The sequence below is a fragment of the Orcinus orca genome, chromosome 8 (genome assembly GCF_937001465.1).
Source record: "Orcinus orca chromosome 8, mOrcOrc1.1, whole genome shotgun sequence".
NCBI classification, from domain to species: domain Eukaryota; kingdom Metazoa; phylum Chordata; class Mammalia; order Artiodactyla; family Delphinidae; genus Orcinus; species Orcinus orca.
The window spans coordinates 11,753,197-11,768,637 of record NC_064566.1 but is presented as its reverse complement, the minus strand read 5'-3'; the positions used below and the strand labels follow the sequence as shown (position 1 = coordinate 11,768,637).

Here is a 15,441-nt window from a genome sequence, read left to right as displayed (position 1 = left end):
ATTCTTAACCACTGTACCACCAGGGAAGTCCTCTTGCCCTTCCTTTAATCCATTTGTCACATAAGCAGCCAGATCTTTTCAAAATGTGGACTGGATTATGTCATTCTGCTGTTTAAAATCCCCTCAGGCTTTCTTCTACCTAAGAATAAAATCAAAACTCCTTTCTCTAACCTATAGAACCCTTCATATTCTGATTCCCACCTATCCCTCCCTCCTCATTTCCAACATGCTCTGTTGGATCCAGTATGTTTCAGCCCCACACTTTAGGGCTTTGGCATTAGTAGTTGCCATTGCTTATATTTTCTCATGGTTGGCTGCTTCTTACCATTCATATTTCAACTTAAATGTCACCTGTCCAGAGGGACTGTCCCTGACATCCAGTCTAGAACAAGCCCCAAGTCATTCTCATCAGTCTGTTTTGATCTCTGCATAATGTTCCATCTGACATCTTATCTGTTAATCTTCTGCAACCCCCCCCCCACACCACCCCAACTAGAATGTAAACTTGAGAGCAGGAAACTTGTCTATTTCATTATCCTTGACGTCTGGAAGAGTGGGATGGTGCTCAGAATAACCCAGAAGGAACTAGTCTTTTTTCTGTTCACTGAGTATAAACAGTTTTTCTCTCAGTGAGTATTAATCCTTGTGATTCTTTATTTGGAGATGGCTGTTTGAGATAAATTTAAAATTTAACAACTTTTGCACCACTGAGTTAACTTTTTTGACTTGTATATAATTTTATTTTGAATGTTATCTACAAATTCATTAATGTTAAATGGCTTGTCCAGGATTATATAACTAGTAAGCTAACAGACTTCATTCATTTATTCATCTGTTGCTAAATATGAGATACAAGGCTGAGCTCTGGGGATACACCATAAACTAGAAAGACATTTTTTATGCCTTCATGGAGCTTATCTTCTGGTGAGGGAGACGGGAACACACACACACACACACATACATACACACGAAAAAAGGAAGGCAAAATACTTGCAAGTTAGTGGTGGTGTGAAGGAAACAAGCCTAATCCATCTCTAGAAAATCATAGCATATTCTAGATAATGGCTCTGATCTAGGAACCAGTGAATCAACAAACATATGTGTTGATTGTTTTCCTTTGACAATCATCTTTGGCTTTTTTTTTTTTTCATCTTTGGCTTTTAAACTTGCTATGTAGGACTAGGAATAGATGGAAAGTAGAGGTAGAAGATGTGATAAGGTAACTGGAAAAGATTCTTAGACAATGAGAGTTAAAGGCTGTTTGTTTCTCTGTCAAATGTATTCATTTCCTATTCTATTACAGTTTGTTTAAACCCCATCAGACAAGTGCTGTGATGTCTGTAACGTCTTCCAGCACTTCTGAGAGAAGTCCTTTTTGGCCACATTAGACCAAATATGAGGGTATATGAGACAATAGACCAAATATGAGGGGGTGGATAACGATCAGATAAACCTGATTAGAAGGGCACTTTCATCCTGAGGAGGAGCGGAATTCCAGTTTAGAAAGATAAGGAAAGGTCAGATTATGGTTAATAAGTGTTACTTTAATGTATTGGATGAATAGATATGGCATCTTGAAAACAGACGAGGAACCTGGCCTTTATCCCGACCACGGTGTAAGGTAATGGAAAGAGCATGGGCCTTGGAGTCAGACTGATGAGGGGCTCACTCCTTAGGCAGATGAGCTCAGGTTAGTTTCTTAACCTTGCTGAGCCTTGATTTTCTCGTCTCTAAACAGTGGTAATACTATCTCCATGGTGGTGTTTGAGAAGTTAGGGACAGTGAGTGCAAAGTGCCCTCACGTGATAGATGCTTCATTTATTCGTTGCTATTATTGGGCAGTGGTGAATCACTGAAAGTTTTTTGGTAGGGTAGATATTGGTAATAATAACTCATTCTTATTGAGTTTGTACTGTATGCCATGCATTATTTTAAGAACCTTATGTGCATTTTAATTCTCACAGCAGTCCTGTGAAAGAGATATAGCTATTATCTCCATTTTATAGTTAAGAAACTGAGTCACAGAGAGATTATCTAACTTTTACAAGGTCACAAAATATGTAGTACATTGACTTGATTAAGTATACTTACAGAAGAGAAGGTTTGAAGCCAGTCAGTCTGACTGCAGAACCTATGCTCTTAACTATTTTAGATTATGAAACTGTTATGAAGATTCATTTGGTAGCAGTTTACAGGATAGATTTTTCAGTAAGAAAGAAAAATTTCAGTTTATCAGTATGATTTTCACATAGCTAATCCCCGAATGACCATAAAATACTAGTCTTTGTCAAGCATGTAAAAAAAAAATTTTTCAATCTCTGTCCTTCATGGCCTAATAGTCTAAGAACATATTAAAGATAACTCTTAATTCAGAAAAAGAATACTTGCTATAATCCTTTATTTAGGTCAAGCATAAACAGAATGTATGAACTAGACAGTCTTAAGCTCAAAGTTAACAAATAAATTGAATTTTCTAGGTATGAGATTTTCTTTTCCTTACACATGCTCTCGTCTCCTCCAAATATATTGTTTATTGGATATCATTTACTCTCCCCCTCAAACCCACATTATTTTGATTTGGGGACAAATGGGAAGACAGTGATTTTCCTCAACAGCCTAGTGGATTCAGCTTCCTTCTGGTTGAAAGTATAGACACTGAAAATTGTTAACAAGTCCAAGCATTAGGTTTTCTAATTAACTCTAATGCATTTAAACCAAAACAATAAAATTGAGAGTTTACCTCAGATATCCCCTACCGTCCCAATCAACACATTGTAGTCCTGTTTCTAGCATTTCACGCTCCTTCCCTTCCTGTCTTCCTTTGGGGAAATGCTTTGGGGTAGAAAGCAACAAACCAAATAGCAGCAGGCAAATAAAATCAGCTCTTTTTTGCTTCCCCACCCGGAAAGAAAGGAGGGAGCAAGAACCCTACCATCAAAGAGAGCCGAGGTTCTTAGGCATGCCATTCTGAAAACCCCTTATTCCTTCAGCCCCCTTCCCCCGACCCCTCCCAGCTCTGCATAATTCCTCAGAGATCATATAGGTCTCCACTTTAAATATAAATATATATATAAAACTTCCCCCTGTCTTTTTCTCCTCCTCTTGCTCTCCCCCCCCTTTTTTTTAATTTCCTATAATAAAGTTTCCTATTGGATAAAATCAGCTCCCTGATTTATGCCCGGCTCCTATTGGAAGTTCTCAGGGGCTGACATCACTTAGGAAAGCGAGGGGGTAGGGCTGCCAGATCAGTTTGTCACCACCCAGGCTCCCTAGCCTCTGGCTGGGTGCAACTTCCATTTTAGGTGTTGGATCTGAGAGAAAAAAAAAGAGGGAGAGAGAGAAAGAAGAGCAGGAAAGATCCTGAAAGGAGGAAGAGGTGGCGAAAAATCGACAACCTTGCTGGATTTGTCTTTCTCAGAACATTGACGAAGCCTTGGTTTTCTTTCTTAAAGGACTGGTTTTTAGAAGTCCACATTTGAGGTGTGTGCCTTTTTAAAAAATATGTGTATAGACGGGTAAAGGAGGATAAGCCAAGTTGAATTTTTGTCTTATGGTAACCGAGGGAATTTAAAAACGAGAGGGTCTGTTATGCTGACGGGTAACTTTTAAGCAGTTAATTTTTCTTTCTACTTATTTTGGGGAATTTTGGCATTTTTATCATATTTAAAACAAAGTAAAATATTCAAGACCCAGAAACAAACTTCTGGTCTCTCTAATGTAGGGAGATGAATAGATTCAGGGGGGTGAGAGCAATTCCATACGTTTACATTTTGGTGTGTTCTTTGATTTTATGTATTTTTTTTCTAGGTTAGGCTAACAAACTTCTGTTTTCAGAGCCCAAACCAAAAGTTGGTTTTTTTGGCATGTTGCGTGTGGGTTGGGAAAGGAATTTGTCCGGGTCGGAAGCTAGTTATACAGATGGTTCTTCATACGTTTCAAAACTTTTTTTTCTCCCTTTTATCATTAGATTTGTGGAAGTGGAAAGTTGCAGGGAGCTTTGCAGCTTAAATGGTGGTATTTTTTTCCCATAGAGAGTTTGAACGGCCCAGATCGGTTTCAGCCCTGCTGTTCCTGGGTGGATCCTTCTTTTACTTTTCCAGGTGTGGTGGGTAGGAGCCTCATTCTCCTTCTAGACTTAGCCTCCCTGCTTTGCCTTATAAAAGAGAATAAATGGATCCATGGTAACTGAATTGCCATCCCCTTACTTCTAAAACTACCTTTGCTAGCAAAGATTTGTGGAGGTATTGTATGTTCAGTCTGCATATACGATAACGTTTGGTTTATGTGCTTAAAGGAGTAAGGAAATTCTAATCATGCTTTTCAGTTCACCTGAGTAAAGTGGCACATGTGAAAATATTTTCAGCTTTGTGCTCTCTGAAAGGGCCTTGGATTAAAATAAGGTTAGGCTAAGAGTAAAACACTTACACAAACTTTAGTGTTTAGGATGCAGTTGAGAAAGCACAAGGGGAATTCTTATTTTTAAACCAAACTGAAAGTTGTTTTTTGGAGGTGAGTTTTTTATTTGGTTAATTTGCCGTGAAATCAGAAGTTTTTAAGATCTGAAGGCCCATGACTGCTTTCATATCTTATAGTTAATTTTAAGATTTGTTTTTGTTTTGCAAACACATTCTTGTAAAAATACTGATGCCAGATAACCATATAACCAACTCATCAGTGACTGAAAACTGGATGTTCTCTTCCTTCTCCCTTTGAGAATGCGAATCATTTGAAAATTAAAACTGCAATAGATACTGCCTAATTGTAACAAGATGGGCCTTAATATGTAAGCTGCTCATTAGCTTTAAACTGGTATGTATCTATAACAATCCTCTGATTTTGTACCCCCCACCCCTTAATTCTTTTCAGACTAGAGCACTTCCTTGAATTTCTTTTCCAGACATGAGTATTTCTTGAAAGCTGATTTCATTCTTGTGAGGTTGTGGCTTCAGAGGAAATGGAACTTTGTTCCTTCTTTTAATATAATTTATGCAAGGGCTACAGTAAGATTTTAATGTCTGGATCTCCTAATTATAGCAAGTGCAGTTAAAAAGGAAGAAAAAAGACAGTGTGTACAGTTTGTTGGGCTGTAGTTCTTATTTCATTTCCAGATTTTCAAATGCTCTTTCTGCCTTGACCCCAGCCTAGGGTTTCTTGGTGGATCTTTGGAGAATTGGTCATGTTGCTACCGGAGTGTCAGTTTCCCACTCAGCCTTTAGGGGGAGGGATGAGGGAATCTGAAGAAGGAGTACAAAGGCAGTTTGAAAATAGGTTCTGGATGACTGAGTGGTGGTGGTTTGGGTCCAGCTTTAAATGCTGGGCTTTGTGTAGCTGCAGTGAACATCCTAGTTAACTAGCGTCCAGGACTGTTTCGCGAACTGAGGCATTGTTTTGACTGGTGTGTACTATGAGAGCCTTTTGGATGATAAGATGGAAGATTTGTCTTTTACCTCACCTCTACTAGTTCTTCCCGGAAATATAATAAGGGGTGTGAATAAGTAAATCTTTTATTTTTTGTTTTGCTCCCCATTTTGGTTTTGGGGTAAAAAAAAGACAAGTAAGTGAGAGTTGTGCAGATTTTTCTTTCCTTCTCTGACTCCTATATGCTGTTGGTTTCTTTGTTATATGACTAAGGTATGGTATGTTCCAGGTGGGGGCCTCCTTTGGGTGCTTAGAGCCCTAGTGCCTTTCTTAGGGTTCCAGTTATGGAGAGTTAGAGGGGTTAGAACATGTTCTTTCAGCTAGGATAAAAATGGGGACTATTGGAAATCTTAAAAATTAAAAAAAAGCTCCAAGTAATTGCAATTCAGCCTTGAATTGGGTTTATGAGGTAGTTGCTCTCTAGGGATGAGTGAGAGAGGATGGATGCAAATAAATTAAGTATAGATCACTATTCAATTGGAATGGCAAAATGATTAGCTCTGTAATAATTTATTGCTTTCTATTTTGGTACCTGGTGGTCCCTTGTTAATAACTGCCCACCCTCCCTCCCCCACCCCCCTCCTTGTTTTTTTACTGAGTGCTAAGCATTTTGCATAAACTATTGTATTTACTTAATTTCCCACAACAACTTTTTGTTTGTTTCTTGGTTTATTTTTTGTTTTTTAAGGAATTTGAGCCTCAGAGAAGCTGAGGTTTGCTGAAAATTTCAGTGCTTGTAAGTGACCAAGGCCAGGATTAAACCCTGGTCTGACTAACTACAAAGTTAGTGGACTTAACCACTAAAACACTGCCATTCTCCACAGAGAATAGAAACAAGAGCCAGAACTAAAATGAGCCCTTGCTAGAGGCTCATCTTGCTGAAGGTCAGTGCTCATTTAGATTTCCAACCCCCTCCATGTTAGAGTAATGTACGTAAAAAAAATCCATTTCTCATAAAGCCTGTGGGGAGGTGGGGAGCGAGATATGTTAGAATGGATATTATTTCAATCTTTAGAACAGGAGTCTTTCCATATGCACACCATTGCCCTCCTCTAATTTCTTAAACTTACTAGAAATGTCTCAAACTTCATTTGATTGTCAGTGAAATTTCTTCTTCCAGAGAATTTTCTGGCATGTGGTTTGGAATGATATTGCCAACTTGCAGGGAGAGGTTTGTAGCAGGTAGTTCAAATAATGTTTATCACACTGTATTAAAATTGTCTATTTATTTTTTGAATTTTATTTAATTTATTTTTTATACACCAGGTTCTTAGTAGTTATCTATTTTATACATATTAGTGTATATATTGTCAATCTCAATCTCCCAGTTCATCCCTCCCCCCTCCCCCCACTTTCCTCCTTTGGCGTCCATACATTTGTTCTCTACATCTGTGTCTCTATTAAATTATCTTTTATTTTTGTCTTTCCCTCTGTACTGACCTGCTTGAGTGTAGGTACTGTTTTACCTCTGTATCCTCTTAGCACCTATCTTAGCGTCTGGGATATATTGAGGTGCTTAGTAAGCTTTGGTTAAATAGGCACTATGGGAATCAGTGAGGGACTTTTGTGGGGAAGGCTGAAAGGAAGTTGAAATAGGAAGCAATTCAACAAAGATTAACAAAATTGCAATGTAATTTTGAAACTTTAGTCTGTAGTTTCAACCTTTTACACATCTCCCACCTTCCTTTTTTTTGTTTTTGCGGTACGCGGGCCTCTCACTGTTGTGGCCTCTCCCGTTGCGGTGCACAGGCTCCGGACACGCAGGCTCAATGGCCATGGCTCACGGGCCCAGCCGCTCCGCGGCATGTGGGATCTTCCCGGACCGGGGCACGAACCCGTGTCCCCTGCATCGGCAGGTGGATTCTCAACCACTGTGCCACCAGGGAAGCCCCACCTTCCATTTTTAAATAAAGTTTCTGGAAATAATTGAAGATTTAAAATTGTAATTTCTCTTTAATCCTGTTTTCTTTCTGGGCAGACGGTACAAATAATAGTGTAAAAAGTAAGGGTCCGGGACTTCCCTGGTGGCGCAGTGGTTAAGAATCCGCCTGCCTGTGCAGGGGACATGGGTTCGAGCCCTCGTCCGGGAAGATCCCACACGCCACGGAGCAACTAAGCCCGTGTGCCACAACTACTGAGCCTGTGCTCTAGAGCCCGCAGATCACGACTACTGAGCCTGTGTGTCACAACTACTGAAGCCCATGCGCTTAGAGCCTGTGCTCCACAAGAGAAGCCACCACAGTGAGAAGCCCAAGCACCCCAACAGAGTAGCCCCTGCTCACCGCAACTAGAGAAAGCCCGTGTGCAGCAACGAAGACCTAACGCAGCCAAAAATAAATCAATAAATAAATTTAAAAAAAAAGAAAAAAGTAAGGGTCCTAGTCAGTTCATTTCATACTATAGGCGGCTGTTAACTTCAACCACTGAAACCTTAAATGCAGCCATTTTCTTGGGGAGAGGAACTCATTACCCAGAACATATTAGGGCAGCAGCAGGGAACTATTGCTTTCAGCCGTGTTGGAAGTGAATGGTTTTTATACTTGTTAATAAAAACAAAAAGCTTGGGAACATAGTTTTTTTTTTTTTTTTTTTTTTTTCCTCGGTACGCGGGCCTCTCACTGTTGTGGCCTCTCCCGTTGCAGAGCACAGGCTCTGGACGTGCAGGCCCAGCGGCCACGGCTCACGGGCCCAGCCGCTCCACGGCATGTGGGATCCTCCCGGACTGGGACACAAACCCATGTCCCCTGCATCGGCAGGCGGACTCTCAACCACTGCGCCACCAGGGAAGCCCGGGAACATAGTTTTGAACATTAGTGCTTCAAAGAAAGTATGTTTGGATATCATTGTACTTTTTTCACTGCTTTCACTGTGAAACTTCAGGAGATTTTGTTCACAAAGTGGGAAGTTTATGAGTTTAAGAACCCAAATTAATTTTCATGGGAAATTTGGAATAATAGTAACAAGAAATTTGCCTAAAGGAACGAGCCATAGGTTATCAGTATGTGATTTCATGTTCTCTTCCCTTGCAAAAGGGGTTAAATGCTTTGAGAAGCTGAAATAGGGATTGCTCTGCCTAAATGCAGCTGCCTCCAAGGTTTGCAATAGAGGGCATTGATATAGCCTGGCAGGGAGATTGTGAAGGCCGGGAAGAAAAACTGTTCAAGTGGGATATAAGGGTATGGATTGATTTGTAGTTAGTTATATTGTATAATGTATTTTTAGAAGTAATTTTTTCCCACTAAGTCTACTTGGAATTGCGTGTTATTGATTATTAAATATTGAGTATTGAGAACGGGGCCCACATTTACTATTCTGGTTCAGGGACAGTGTTCCCCATTTTTAAGGCCATTTCCTCTCCAGTGAGTTCTTAAGCCTTTCTGGAGTGGTGTGGGCAATTTATTTTATTTTTTTAAAATTTATTTATTTATTTTTGGCTGCGCCGGGTCTTCGTTGCTGTGCGCAGGCTTTCTCTAGTTGAGGCGAGCGGGGTCTACTCTTTATTGCAGTGCGTGGGCTTCTCATTGCGGTGGCTTCTCTTGTTACGGAGCATGGGCTCTAGGCGCGCAGGCTTCAGTAGTTGTGGCACGTGGGCTCAGTAGTTGTCGTTTGCGGGCTCTAGAGCACAAGCTCAGTAGTTGTGACGCATGGGCTTAGTTGCTGCGTGACATGTGGAATCTTCCCGGACGAGGGCTCGAACCCGTGTCCTCTGCACTGGCAGGCGGATTCTTAACCACTGCACCACCAGGGAAGTCCCGGGGTGGGTAATTTAAATCAGGCATGTAGTGGGAATTCTAAGGATCCAGAGTTTTCTTAAAGCCTTCTTTGATGGCTAACAGATAATTTGGGCATCACTTTCACAAAACTTGTGCCATTGTGTGATGATAAAAGAAACTTTAACTTTTTATTTTGAAAACATTTCAAGCTTACAGAAAAGTTGGAAGAGTAGCACAATAACTCCTATATACCTTTCATTCACCTTGACACCAATTGTTAAAATTTTGCCACAAATGCTTAATTATTCTGTATTTTTTGATCAATATGCTGACTAAACAGGGAATTTCCAATCTCAGTGTTCCATAAATGTAGAGAGGCAAGGCAGCTTTGCATGGTTAAGAGCATGGATGCCAGAGCCAGACTGCATGGGTTCAAATCTTCTACCACTTAACTAGCCAAGTAACCTTGGGAAAATTGTTTAATTGCTCTATGCCTTGACCTCCTTGTTTGTAAAATAAGGACAATAATATTAACCATCTCACAGGATTGTTGTGATGATGAAGTGACTTAATACGTGCAAAATTCATAGGATGTTGCCCAGCTCATGGGAACACCTTGTGTTTGCTATTAGAATGGATACTTTAAGTGAACTCAAACAAACATCATTTGTCTGTTGGACTAAGTTCCCTCTAAGGTGTCTTAAAACCTGAGACTCTATGGTGGATATAGATGCTTATATTACAGAATAAATGGGCATCCTGGATGGATAGGCTAACTTTTTCTCTTTAATGGGGAAAAAAGTGCCTTTAGCAATAGGCAGGTTTGGGGAGTTACATGGGCAGGGTTGTCCAAAATATGGGTGCTAGGGGAATGGATAACCCTTAATAAAGTAAAGTAAGGTGTGAGTGAGGGAGGAGAAGCTGGTGGCAAAGCTTGAATCTCTTGCAGTAATTTCTTAGGAGTCTTGGATACTTTAGGGGAAAAAACAGCAATACAAGTTTCTCCCACCTTTTTGTGTCTACAAGAGACAGAACTCTAGCACCCAAGGATAAACTTCCTTTAATCTTGGCAGAGAGTGGGTTGAAAAAGCTCTCTTTGGGTTTATTATTCTTGACTTTGAACCAGATTCTTTTCCTTGCCGTCTCACTTGTCCAACCAGGATTTTTTAGGATAACGTTAGTTTTGAATGTACAGGAAACAGTTACATAGCAATGAAGGCAGTTTTTTTTACTATGTCTTTCTTGAAATAAACCTCCCTTTTTTATGTTCAGGAAACATCATTTTCTATTTTCAACCTTTATTTAAACTGAGACTTGTAGAAATTTTGAGTTCATCAGTGCTTCCTATGAGAAGTGTGCCTCTAAGAAAAAAGTCTGCTCTTCTATGTGGAAAAGCTAAACTGTGGCCTGTGGGAAATACATATGTGTTAGATGCAGCCTTGCCTGGAAACTTTTGGTTTCTTCCAGCCTAAGATTTTCCTTCTTTTTTTCCTTCCCTCATACTAAATAACCCATGAAACTAGTGTTCTGAATAGTATTTAAACTTAATTTCTATTGACACGCCGTAGCTTCCTGTCATAACTCCTTCACCCAGCTCTCCATATTTTTTTTAAACCCCCATTTCCCTCTACTGATTCTCCTACATTTTCTTCTTTTCATTTGCTTTCCCCTTTTTATTTGGTGTCTCCCTTTGTCTTTTTGCCTCCCGTCTTTTTTCCCCTTAGATTGGTGGTCTTCATGGGCATCACTTTGCCTCACTGACACATAATGTGGAAGAAATTTCTTTTTTTTTCTTAATTTATTTATTCATTCATTTATTTTTGGCTGCGTTGGGTCTTTGTCGCTGAGCGCAGGCTTTCTCTAGTTGTGGCGAGCGGGGGCTACTCTTCGTTGCGGTGCACGGGCTTCTCATTGCGGTGGCTTCTGTTGTTGCAGAGCACAGGCTCTAGGCGTGCGGGCTTCAGTAGTTGTGGCACATGGGCTCAGTAGTTGTGGCATATGGGCTCAGTAGTTGTGGCGAGTGGGCTCTAGAGCGCAGGCTCAGTAGTTGTGGCGCATGGGCTTAGTTGCTCCACGGCATTTGGGATCTTCCTGGACCAGGGCTCAAACCCGTGTCTCCTGCATTGGCAGGCGGATTCTTAACCACTGTGCCACCAGGGAAGTCCTGGAAGAAATTTCTAGTTCTTAAAATAGAATAAATTGTACTCATGTGGTGAAGGTACAAGTATTAGGATACTGCTTTTGGTTTATTTCAATTAGGTCTAGATTAGGATTAAATGTTATGATTCAAGAAGATTGATTTCTTCTAGTAATTAAGATTAGGTTTTATTTTTTTGATTTTCAAATCTCATCCACATTTACTAATTAATTACTCATTTTGGTTCAGTTGACAGTAGAGCAAAAGATACTTAGTTTTCCCAAAGTACACTGTCAATTTTGTGTGTGCTTCCCATGTTCTGTATTGGAATGTGGTCTCATATTGAGAGGTCTCTTTGTGGAGTGAAAAGGTTTTTGTTTTAGGGAGCTTACCTTTGAAAAACCAAAATATATTCTGGTGGTTGAGGTTATAAGGCATTGTTGTAGAAATTAAGTCAACTTCTCGGTACTTTTATCAAGGCACCTACAGTTCCCATTTCATTGCAAGTGAAGTAAATCTCATTGAAATACAGTAGCTGGTGTATATTCAGTACACTTTTAAAAATAGAGTGGTCTATTTTAAAGGAGAAATTGGTGCCAATCTGATTTCTTTCCATTGTTTCTTTGTTGGAATGGGGGAAGTACTGTAACCTCTCTGTTCTTCTCTTCTCTGTTGACTACTTTGTAAACCAGGGCAGAATTGGCCATTTGAATGTCTACCCCGCTGAAGGTCAGCCAAATCTGCAGGTAAGGCTACTGGAGACCCCAATTGATGGGCCTAAGGTCACAATTAGAAAAAATGTGTAGAAAGAAAAATGAAATAATACTGATTTATTTTTCTAAACTTTAACTTTTTGTTTTCATTAAAAAAGTAAAACATCTTCATTCATTCATTCAAAAGAAATTTGAGAGCCTGCTATACACCAAATAGACCTCACAGAGCTTACATTCTAGTTGGAAGAGATAGATATTAAGTAAGCAAGTAAATATATAGTAAGTCAGAGTGTGATAACACTATTGAGAAAAAAATAAAGCAGAATATGTAGGGTGGTGAATAAGAAGTGCAGGGGTGGGAGTGAGGTTGTTTAATACAGAGTGGTCAGGGAGGGCCTCACTTACAAGGTATGTTTGAAAGAGACTTAAGAAATTAGAGATTGAAGTCCTATAGATATGGGTACAAAGTGCAGAGGCCCTGAGGCTGGTTTGTTACCAGCAAGCAAGAGAGATGGGGGCAGTATATGTGTTCAGAGAGGTCCAGTGGGTGTGTGTTGGAGATAAGGGGGGACACAGTGTAGGACCTTCTGCACTATACGGTACCAAGAAAAGTCTCCTCGCTTCAGACCCCAGAGACAACAGCTGTTAACGATTTTTTGTGTGGGCTTTGTAAGGAGTTGAGGGAACACCTGGCCCAGCCTCCATCTTCGTCCCATTGTAGAAGTTGCATGTGAGTATAGTCAGCACATAATTTGCAAAGTAGCAGAATTTGCATAGGTTGATGACCCTTGTCTTGGAGAATGATAAAAGTAAGGCAACTACTTAGAATAAGCTTGTATGTGTTTGGGATGGGAGATCAAAATTTTCTTCCCTAGAGAAATCTATTTATCTACCTTCTTATCTACAGATTCAAATTTCTATGAATAGTAGAAGTGACAGCCTTCTTTTTGAGTACATTGAGTTTCCTTTTGAGTACATTTGTTTATTTGGTTTATGACCAAATATTATGCCTACCCCGCTTATCTGCTGCTTTTCGTTTTGCTCATTAGACCAAAAAGCTCCTGCTTCCCCGCAGCCCTAATCATTGGAATTAAATGGCTTCAGGTACCATTTTATAGGTCACCGTATCCATATTTCTGTCTGGCACATCAGGGGACATGATCAGTCCTGATAACTAACTGTATGTCTCTTTTCCCTTTCTATATGTGTGTTTAAGCAGTAATGGTTGTTAAAGCGTGTTGCTGAACCACTTGGCCTGGTTGGCTTTGGTGGGATTGAAGAAGAAGCACCAACTGTTTAGTGATTGATGTTCTGTGGCAACCCCATAATGGAAAGTAAAAGGATATTTGATTACCAGAGTAGCTGTGTCTTGAATCACCCATTCTTACTTTCCCTCTCAAGATTTCTGGTTTAGCTAGCCTGTCCTTCAATGAAAGAATTTCTCTGTCTCTCTCTGTTAGGAGTTTAGCCCTAGAACTTGACCTGGTTACCCTCTATTCTTCTTTTTAATTATAACTATCTAGTTGTCATTCTGTTACGTAATATCATCCTTGGGCCATGACCTCAATCAGGAAACATTTTTCCCCCTTCCATCCGCTTCCTCTTTGGTCAGGTAACTGTATGTCATCTTGCAGGAAGTACTCTAGGCAATCAGGTTCCCCCAAATTTTGAAGTTGCTTTAAATAACTGCTTGATGTGTATTACTTCAGCATTTATAGATGTTTGTAGTTGTCTTGAAAGTATGTCTTTCCATGCCATTCTTCTTTCCTAAGTCTTCAGTGACATGCTTCTTTGTGGAAATATTTCTCTTTATGCCTCTTCTAAAAACATCTTGCTACTCACTTGCCCTTACTCAAACCAGAAGTTAGTGACTTGGATAAGTGTCAGAGGTAACACTTGAATCCAGAGTTTCTGGTTACTTCTATTGTCAACTGGGCTAAAATTATCTAGGGTCTTGAATGCTAGATTTAGGACTTCGGACTTCTTTGGGGATGGAATGTGGAACAGTCTTTGAAAATGTGGCACAGCTCTTTGTTCCTTGGAGGAAAGTTAAACTGAGTCATTTAAAAAATAACTGGGTTTACAGATTGGTACATTGTCTTCACAACAGTTGCAGGTTACATGGTGGCACATTTTAGATTATTAATAACTCGTATTACTCTTAAATATGTACATATGTGACAACATGCATGCAGTATGAAATTATTATATTGGCAACTAGATGAACATTGAATCCTAGAATTGTGTATGGTTTCATTTTTATAAAAATATTTAATAAGATTTGGTTGGATTTTCATATTATTAAATAAAAATTCTAGCTCTGTATGTTAAATTAAAAAAAAAATAGTTGGGTTGTCCAATCTGCAGTGTAAATAGGGATGTCCACCACTGTAGCAACTCAGGATTCCAAAGTGAGACAGTTCTTCCTTTTAGGTTCTGAGTCTAGAATATAGCATTTAGGATTGTGTCATTCTGGCCATTTATATATTTAAATCCATGCTTTCAAATCCAGACTGAACAATGAGCTGTCTGCTAAATAGTAAAGCAGGTCCAAATAATGTATTTTATAACTAATGCTTTTTTGGGAGAGGAACCTTTGGTCAGAAGGTTGTCAGGGATAGGCCACTACGGTGGTTCCCAATAGCTGACTCTCAGAATCACTTTGAGGGCTTTTTGCAAACATGAATTCTGAGGCATTCCGTCCAGAAATTGAGGTATGAGGGTTGGGGAGGTAGATTTGGGAGATTGTATTTTTAAAAAAGCTTCCCAGGTGATTCTGATCACTTAGGCTTGAGGACCACAAAATCTGAACATTTGAGTTAAGCTACATATCTATATGATTTCTCAGATGGGTGGTTATTTACTTAGTATAAGAAGTAGAGAAGAATAGTTCATGGTAGTAGACACGGTAAGAAGGTGGCTAATTCGAAGTTTTCTACCTCTGTATCCCGTATTATTTTGGAATTACAGATGTCACTGCCTGATTTGGGGATTCTGCCAGCACTTAGTATGGAATTGAGGACTTGCCTCTTAGGGGGAAGGGAAACTTTTAGACCATATCTCCATTTCCCCTCTCCATTTTGAAATTGTGGAACAAATTCAGGAGAGGATGTTAACATTGAAACTCAGCTGGACAATTTGTTTAAAACTCGACAGGAAGGGCCAATGTTACTTCCTGTCTGAAAAGGAAGTGCTGGCTTCCTTCCCTTCCTCCTTGGCTAATGCTGGTCAACTTAGAATATGGGTGGGGGAGGGGCTGATCACATTACTACTTCAGCTGGCTGTTCGTTCCATGGGAAATAGGGCTATCATCAATGTTCAGTAGCACAAGCATTTGCTCCCTTCTTTCCTTGCTTGTAACATGGTGATGGGTGCTCTGTGGGCTCCTGTCTACTTGCCCTTATGTGATAGCCCTGTGCTAGGTTTGGCTGTTGCAGTCCAGGAAGGCTTCCAATCTCCC

At 39.9% G+C, this 15,441-nt stretch overlaps 1 protein-coding gene across 4 annotated transcripts in view; it reads left to right on the top strand.

The window, feature by feature from the left end:
- Nucleotides 1-3,260: 3,260 nt before the first annotated feature.
- CTNND1 (catenin delta 1) overlaps nt 3,261-15,441 on the top strand; it is a 47,115-nt gene continuing 34,934 nt past the window's right edge. For all 4 annotated transcript variants that reach the window (XM_033413306.2, XM_004264147.3, XM_033413290.2 and 1 more), the window contains exon 1: nt 3,261-3,480. The gene's annotated coding sequence lies outside the window, so the exon portion shown is untranslated. The remainder of the gene's footprint in view (nt 3,481-15,441) is intronic.